This window comes from Sphaerodactylus townsendi, linkage group LG12 (assembly GCF_021028975.2).
Source record: "Sphaerodactylus townsendi isolate TG3544 linkage group LG12, MPM_Stown_v2.3, whole genome shotgun sequence".
Lineage (NCBI taxonomy): Eukaryota > Metazoa > Chordata > Lepidosauria > Squamata > Sphaerodactylidae > Sphaerodactylus > Sphaerodactylus townsendi.
The window spans coordinates 13,929,070-13,937,986 of record NC_059436.1 but is presented as its reverse complement, the minus strand read 5'-3'; the positions used below and the strand labels follow the sequence as shown (position 1 = coordinate 13,937,986).

Sequence of the window (8,917 nt, the reverse complement as noted above, 5' to 3'; positions counted from 1 at the left end):
GGGGGGGGGGGTGGGGGGGGGGGGGGGTGGGGGGGGGGGGGGGTGGGGGGGGGGGGGGGTGGGGGGGGGGGGGGGTGGGGGGGGGGGGGGGTGGGGGGGGGGGGGGGTGGGGGGGGGGGGGGGTGGGGGGGGGGGGGGGTGGGGGGGGGGGGGGGTGGGGGGGGGGGGGGGTGGGGGGGGGGGGGGGTGGGGGGGGGGGGGGGTGGGGGGGGGGGGGGGTGGGGGGGGGGGGGGGTGGGGGGGGGGGGGGGTGGGGGGGGGGGGGGGTGGGGGGGGGGGGGGGTGGGGGAAGCCACAGATGCAGGCGAAACGTCAGGAGAGAATGCTGCTAGAACACGGCCATACAGCCCGGAAACCACACAGCACCCAAGATTCTTATTTGTTTCCCCACTCCTACATTCCTGGGTAACCTTGGACTATATTTCATATAAAGGTGTTAGTTTGGTCAGTTGACGTGCAGTGGCGGAGGAAATTATATGCTTCCATATTAGAATGTAGTTCTGAACGAATATGAGAACTTTCATTCATTTTAATGCACTGTCTTTGTCAAAAGTATTATTTTGTGCATTATTAAACATGGTACTTTGATACAAGTTTATGTTCCACATTTCATGCAAATGGAAATCCAATACAACAAGCAAACGAGGGCAGAATTAGATGAGCCTTTCCCTTCATATACTAGTACTCTATTTACAAGGTTTTCCCATGAAGGAATATTTGGAATTCTCCACCTGTCACTCAAGAATTAGTTACATGCAAAATCTTCCTTATTAAAAGAATAATCCTATGCAGATATTCCAGTCTAAACTTGGTGATTTCCAATGGACTTTTGACTAGCATAATTCTATATACTGTATTTGTAAATGCGCCAAACAAACCCAATTTTAAATGCTACCCAAGCTACCCACGATGCATTTTAAGGGGTTAAAAAAAATACAATCCCTTTTATCTGGATGTTCTTGGTGAGACTGACCGGGATCAAGTCAGTTACATTGGTACACCCTAGACATACTGTGTAACAGACTTCTCTTTGTGATACACCTGTGAAGATTCCAGCCACAGATGCAGGCAAAACACCAGACCAAAACCACACAGCCCGGAAAAACCACAACAACCTTTAATCTGGGTTAGAAGATGGAACACTTCACTTATCTCACTCTTCTTCTCCCCAGAAAACAGCAGCTTTTCAAATGGGTTCCAAATGTGATCTAGGGGCGTCCCAATGGAATTGACATGATCACAGTCAGTTTCACTAAGAACATCCAGATTCCATCAAAGCCTTCCTCTGCCAACAAGGTCATGGTGACCTTGCACCAGCCACACTCAGGTGCAGCAGCCTAGCCTACCTCACAGGGGTGTGGGGAAGAGAAAGCGGAGGGGGGAGGGGTAATGATGAGCTCCTGGAAGATGCAGTGAAGAAACCGGTTTCCAGCACTATAAACAGAGGACCATTTCCGCTCAGAAGCCCCCGATTTCGCCTCCTGAGCGCGCGAACGAGACAGAGGCAGCCCCCCGCCTGGCCGCTGCGACAGAGCGAGCCGGAGGAGGCGCCCGAGCGGCCTAGGAGACCGCGCCGCCGACCTCCTCCTCCTCCCCGCAGCCCCTCTCTCTCCTTCCCCCGCCACACGGCGATGGGGCGAGGCGGGGCCTGCGGAGCGCGCGAGGGCCTTCCGCCCGCCCCTGTCTCGCCGCCGCCGCCGCCGCCCGCCTTTCTCTCCCCTGCGCCCACGCCGGGGCAGCGCGAGGCCGCCCCCCCGCCCCGGAGCCCCTCCACGAGGCAGAAGCGGTTCGGGTGGGAAAAGGAGGCGGCGGCGGCGGAGGAGGAACCCGCCCCGACAGGGGAATAGGAGGCGCCCGAAGCGACCTCAGCCTCTCCTCCTCCTCCTCCCCCTCCTCGCCCGGCTTTTGTTGGGCGCCCCCTCCTCCTCCTCCTCCTCCTCCCCCTCCTCCTCCTTTCTCTCTCTCTCCCGTTTCACCGCCGGCGAGGATGAGGCGAGCCGGCCAGGGCTGCCCGGAGGCGGCCGCCTTGAGGACGCCGCGCCGCTGAAGAACCAGAGGAGGAGGCGGCGGCGGCGGCGGAGGGTCGGCGGGAGGAAGAGGAGCAGCTGCTGCTGCGGCGGCGGCGGCGGCGGCCGCGTTGCCAGGCTCGGCTGTGCTCGGCGTGGGGGGGCTGGGAGGCGCCTTCGCCGCCTCTCTCGGGCTGGAGTCGGAGGTGAGCAGGAGGCCTGCACGCGAGGTGGCCGGGCTGGCTGGCGGGTGGGTGGGTGGCGGCGGTGCTCGCAGCCCGGCTGCTCCCGAGGAAGCGTGCGTGCGTGCGCCCCAGAGGCTCAGCTTGCAGGGCTGCGATCCTGAGCTGGGACAATGAGCTGAATCGCGGGGCGGGTTACTTCCGAGGAAGCACGCGTCGCAAAGGGTTGCGGGGGGCTGAGATCCTGGGCACGCTGAAGGAAGCGTTGCGTGGGAAGCGTTGCGCCGCAAGGCTGCGTTTAAAGGCATGCCTGCTTCCGCGGAGGCAGGCACACGGGGCTGCCGAGGAAACTGACCAGATGGAACCGTTCCTTCCTGGACTAGAGGGAATCGTTCCTTCCTGGACGTGTTTATTGGTGAGGAAGTCCCAAAGAAGGCAAGCGGGGCTACCATGAGGCTTGCACCAAGGGGATCAGGCTGCAGTGTTGTATACCTGGGAGAGAGCTCTCTTGTTGGGAGCCATTGGGCTTACTTCTCTTGGCAACCTGCATAGCAGGATCCAGGAGTTGCCAATCTGGGCTCCACTGTCTTATGAGTAAACATGTTTTGTTAGGACCAGGTTGCCATTCTTGGCTTATGAGTAAACCCCCTGAAGATAGTGGGGAGTACTGTGCAAAAGTGCTTTCATAAGGTTTAACTGCAGAGCTGCAATCCTGGGTGTACTTCTTTGAGAATAAGCCTTGCTAAAGATGGTGAGGCTTGGTTCTGAGCAAAGGTGCGCAGGGCTGGTCTGTGCATCTGGAAGAGGTTGTAGGGAAGCATGCTTCCTCCACAGCCCTTGTTCTGAAGGTTTCCAGTGAGGGCTAAATCTTTGCAGTTGGGTCTCTCCTTCATATTGGCGATGCTTCCTAGGGGGAGGGAAGAAAGTGACCGGTTATTGTGCATTTCAGTGGGAATGGGTGGAATGGTTGGTGGCCTTGAGCTGTGACTTGTGGATGTGCAGAAAAAAAATTCAGCCTCATTCTAGTGTATGTTCACTCAAAGGCAATTTTGATTCTGTTCATTGATGTCTGCATCCAAGTGTAGCAGCTATGTCATATGGGAATAAGGAATGCTGATGTCAACATGTTGAATTGCAACCTTAGACCAAGCTCCACTGTGGTGTAAATCCCTTTGAAATTTATTGGGGCTTACTTCTGATGGGTTAGCATTGCTGTTTAAACACTGGAGTGTCATGAGGCAAAATCTACATACCCAGTCTTCTTCTGTCCTGCCAGAGATGCCACAAAGGTCTCTGTTGTTTCTCACGCACCTAGGTTGAGTTGTGTCTATTTTAGGAGCAAGTGGAGAATAGGGCTGTCTCTAAGTAGCTTCTTATCTGATAAAAATCTGGTAAAATATGACTATTTTTTTTCTCAGAGCTCTTCATAAAGCACAACAAGGATGTCTATTATATGTGTTTGTGAAGAGGTGTGAGTAGGTAATCTTACAGAGGTGGGAGGAACTTGGGGATATGTATCTATGGAAGTGTGCTTGTCTATTGCTTGTCTTGTGTGTCTCAGAATGTTTTATGGATTGTGCATAGTGATATGAATCACTTTAATGTAGATTTTAATGGGGTGTTCTGTAGGCCGCTGGAAAACTTTGGGTGTGTGTCTAAAGTTAGGAGATTTGCTCTAAATCAGAAGAATATTCAGGGGTTCAGAGGTGTAGTTGAAAGGAACAGGAGAAGACTGGATTATTTTGAAGAAATAAGTATTTCAGAGTACACATTTGCTGCCATAAAGCACGCAAGTTATTATTTGGATTATACCATGGTGGGAAGGAGGTTCTGCATTGCTGTGTTTTGTCCTCAGCGCATTGTAAACCTTGTGTGTCTGTAAGAAAGATATATGATGTGGCAGTGGCTATTGCAGCGGGGAAAGGCTATAACACTTCATGCCTGTGTCCAACCCTGGGCTTGTTGCTCATTGTGTGCTCTAATTATGTGCACAGAATGAAATGCCCTGAACCAGTTCCAACTTGGAGACTATTATTCTTGCCTTAGGCTTTGTTCGTTTGAAGTGGAGAATAAAGAGATCCAACATTCCCAACATAATCTTCAGTGTAAATCAATGTTTTGTTCATAAAATGATGAATATTTTCATTGCTTTCTAAACAGTCTTCCTTTCTGCTTTGTTTCTCCTTGTATTTAGCCTACACACCTCTGTTTACTGTAGGTTATGCCAACATTTTCTTTTGTTTCAAATGAATACAGAGAATACAACTTACCTAACCACTAGTTTCTCTTTTTTACCAAGAGAAATACATTTAATAAGGAAGGCTTATGTGCTGATCCCTGTCTGTTATATTTGTAGGCTTCGTGGGGAATGGAAGTGGGAGGGGTGAGGAGGTTCTCATGGGAGCAATGTAAACATGAGATTCTCTGATGCCAGATAATGCCTGTTTCTAAGGACATAACTCATGTTTCTACTTCCAGCTCTAAGGGTTCATTTGCAGATGTGTCGTGAGATCAGTTTGCTTGCAAAGGTTTTGAAATAAACCATGACTGAAGTTTGCCATTCTGTGAATTGTTGATCATCTCAGGAGCCTCTAGGGTAAAGTGCTCTTTATTACTGAATCCTTTATCTCTTGGTCATGCTGGACAGGAATCCAAAAAAAGGTGATTGTAGGGGGGGGGGAATGTTATGTGCTAGTTGGCTGATTGGCTCCTACTTCAAAGTAGAAAATTTAATATCAAGCAAATCTATGGTTTATTTTAACTACTGTTCGTTGGAATCTGAATCTGCAGTATGGTTTATTAATAACAGTAACATAGTCTTAAGTACGGTTCCATTCAATATATGAATGCAGACATTCTGGCTCAGCTTAACCTACTTTGAGAGTTGTGAGTATAAAACAGAGACGAGGAGGACGACGTAAGCTGCTTTTGAGACGAAGTCTCTGAGCAGAAAGGCAAATGGAAGTAAATTAAAAACATTTTTTGAGGCAAATGAATTTAAGTCATAATTGTTGAGTTGCATCTTGGTTCCACAAACTAACCACAGGTGAAACAAACTGTGGTTTCACAATCTCTGAACCAAGCCAGTGTACGTCTACAGATTCTTAAGAGAGCAGCACCATCTTCTTATAGCCTGGGCAAATAAACTGATTGGCCAGCCACTTATTTGGCAGATGAATGCCACTGTTCTCCTGGATGTTGAAGAGCCCTTGTTTGTTTTTTATTAAATGCTTTCTGTTTTTAATTTTTTTCTCCTGGGAAGTGAAACTGACTAAAAGCAAAGCCACTTGAAATATAAACTAACAAAATAAAATTATCCTCTCCGTTGACTTGTGTGGAACTACTTGTATCTAGGGCTAGGCATTTGATTAAATATTGTCACCTCATGGTTGGTGATTGCTTAGTCACCCGCAGGCTTGATTTGTAACACCAATAATGAAAACAAACTAGTCTGCTGATAATTTAATTTTTTTCATGGTAACTTAAAAAAACTGTAAAAATTATTATTTTTAATAATATTAGGTTGTTAAAAATGTGAACAACGCCCCTAATAGCTCTTTTGTTGGGCTTTTGTCCAAGAATATTAGGGTCAATCTGCTGATTCAAAATTAAAGCAATGAAGTTAAAGCAAATTGAAGCAACTGTTTTTAGAAGAGTCTGAACATAATTTGGGAAAAAGGCCTTTCTTCTGCAGAGGGTATGTCCTCCTTCCTCTATTGGAAGCCAGCATGGTGTAGTAATTAAGAGCAGTTGATTCTAATCTGGAGCACCCGGTTTGATTCCCCACTCTTCCATATGAGTGGTAGACTCTTATCTGGTGAACTAGATTTGTTTCCTCACCCCTACACTCTCTGGGTGACCTTGGGCCAGTCACAGTTCATTAGCAGTTCTCCCAGGCCCACCTACCTCACAAGGTGCCTGTTGTGGGGAGAGGAAAAGAAAATAGTTTGTAAGCCGCCATGAGTCTCCTTAGAGGAGAGAAAGGCAGGGTATAAATCCAAACTCTTTTTCTTCTTCATTACGCTGGTTCAAGCTGTAATTTCGGTATCAGCTCAAGTGCCACAGTGATAGTGAAGATAAGTCACTCCTTTTGTTCTTCAGAAAGGAGAACAGCCTTTATTTTAGGAATGCGAAATCTTCTTGTTGGCTTCTCCTGACGTTGTGTCTAATCTTAGAAGACTGTCTACTGTGTCTTCTTGTATGAACAGCTCTTATTCCAGCAACTGATCTTCACAGGTAAAGTACAAATGAAGCACAAACTGTTCCATAAATCTAGTTAAGAAATTGATGAGCATATTGTCCTGTACACAAGGACTATTGTTGTATAAATTAGTCCTTCCAGCCACAAAGTGGAAAGCAGAAGGTTAGTGTTAGAAGTGATACAATGAAGCATCACTGATATTCCCTCAGTATTCATCAGGACTTTGCTGCTATGCACAGATCATGAAGTTGCACACAGATGCTGCCCTCTCATTAGTCATGCATGGAAGGCAGCAATCGTCATGTGGAGATACAATTAAAACCATGCTGTTAGGTTTTTTCCTTGTCAGGCCTTCATGGCCCAACAGATATGCAAGGAGTAACTAGTGAGTGGATCCAACCATCCTCTAAGTGTTATTCCTCCAACTTCAGTGACTCATTCTCCCACAGAAGGGCCACTTAAATTAGGAGAAGATTCCTTAGACTGGAAAAAGGCTTCACATTTGAGCTGAAACAAAAAAAAATAGGGTATAAATATTTTAATAAGTGAATAAACATTGCTCAGTAGAGTGGCAGGAACTACTCTTGCAAGATACCTCAGTCTTCCCATATATACAGGTTTGTATCCACTGGCTCCCCAAATTGAGAGTCAGCAGCAGCACAAGAAGAAGACCAGGAGTTTGGATTTGTATCCCCCCTTTCTCTCCTGTAAGGAGACTCAAAGGGGCTTACAATCTCCTCCCCCCCCCCAACAAACACCTTGTGAGGTGGATGGGGCTGAGAGAGCTCCAAAGAACTGTGACTAGCCCAAAGTCACCCAGCTGGCATGCGTTGGAGTGCACAAGCTAGTCTGGTCCACCAGATAAGCCTCCACATCTCAAACAGCAGAGCAGGGAATCAGACTCGGTTTCCCAGATTACAGTGCAACTGTTCTTAACCACTATACCAAGCTGGCTCTCTACAGCAGAGGTTAGCGGACTCCTTTTTTACTAGGAGAGAAGCCAAGGCTGTACAGGGAGGAAAGGACTTCAGTAACAATTAACTCTACAGTTCAGTGGACAGAAAGAGACCTGCACATGGAGAATACTGGGCTTGGGAGAGGTTCTTGAGTTCCCCTGTGGGGCTAGTGACAGTGCATAGACACTAGGTAGAGTTGTCTTCCATTGAAGTTAGTTGGCTCAGAAGTGTACAACTTTATATAAGGTGGCACTGTTAATATCCCATCCAAAATAAATACAAATCACTTGGAACCCATTTTGGTATTTCCAGAATAAATCTGGATACTGACTAGTTGCTGTAACAAAATATTTTGTCTTTATTCCACCTATATTCGTAACACAACCTCTTTTTGGTCATGCATACCTTTTGCATTGTTGCTTTATATTTGCCAAACACACACAGCTTTTAAATTGCTGGAGTATTCCTAAGTATGAAGAGATCCCTTTTACTATTGTAGTAGAACAGCCTCTGTTTTCCGTACTGTTTTCTTGATGTCTGTTTTGACACGAGGCTCACAGCTCAGGTGAGAATGAGATGGCCAAAGCTACTCTGCTTCACGCCAGGGAGAAAGCAAGGAATTGGAGAGATAAGTAAAGGGTGTGCTAGCTTCCTACTGCAGAAATCTGCTCTCAGCCAGCCAGCACAGTTGTGATGATCCAAGAAGCCTGTGCCCCTTTGCCTTTTTGCTTTCCCTAGTACAGTGGTGGCGAACCTTTGGCACTCCAGATGTTATGGTCTACAATTCCCATCAGCCCCTACCAGCATGGCCAATTGGTTCGCCACCACGGCCCTAGTATGATGCACAGCTGCTGAGGCAATGGAATGAGGCTGCCTCAGCACCCAGAGGAGAGCAAGCTGGGCATGGAGGAAGGGGATTAAAACTACCACCCACCTGCATGAGGTCAGCTGGCACTTTTCCAGGGTGACTGATGCCTCCTCTGCAGTTACTCATCTTGCTGTCCTGCTAACCGTGCTAGGATGAGAATGCAGAGGCTGCGGAGAAGGGTGATGGTGGTACTTCCATGCCTGGCAAGAGAACTGCATCTCAGTGAGGCTTGCAGTTGACCAGTCCCTCCAGTGGTCACTGTTTCAAAGTAGCATGTGGGAATCTCCTGCAAATCCCAAGGCTTAGGACAGTGGCCTTGCCACTTTCTTAAAACTTGCGATGCATGGCACAAGTTTTGCAAATCCAGTGTCGAGACACTGGGGAATGCTGCTCAGAAGAGTCGTGTGGCTTCTGAGCCTCTGAGTAAGTTCATTGTTTGGAGACAGCGAGATTGCACTTTTGTACATATATGATGACACCAAGCAAGAGCAATTACACTTCTATGTAATTTTTTTGCAATGTTTTTGCAATGAAGCCCTTTTGAATGGTAAATGGAACATACTTCCCGTTTAATGTGTGTGGAGCAAAGTTGCCGTAGCTATAAAGAATTTCTCAGACGCCAAGGTGAAATATTGTTCCTCCAAGGGGAGGGAGCCTATTTAATTGGTACAAAAAATTACGATTTGAGAACTTGTTGCAGATTT

General features: G+C 47.8%; 1 protein-coding gene across 5 annotated transcripts in view; it reads left to right on the top strand.

Annotated features, from left to right (window-relative positions):
- Window positions 1–1,629: 1,629 nt before the first annotated feature.
- Window positions 1,630–8,917, top strand: part of ARHGAP32 (Rho GTPase activating protein 32) — a 250,212-nt gene continuing 242,924 nt past the window's right edge. For 4 of the 5 annotated variants that reach the window (XM_048512260.1, XM_048512259.1, XM_048512258.1 and 1 more), the window contains exon 1: window positions 1,630–2,212. The gene's annotated coding sequence lies outside the window, so the exon portion shown is untranslated. Of the gene's footprint in view, window positions 2,213–2,530; window positions 2,604–8,917 lie in introns of those variants that run through there. The other variant, XM_048512257.1, reaches the window with a different exon arrangement.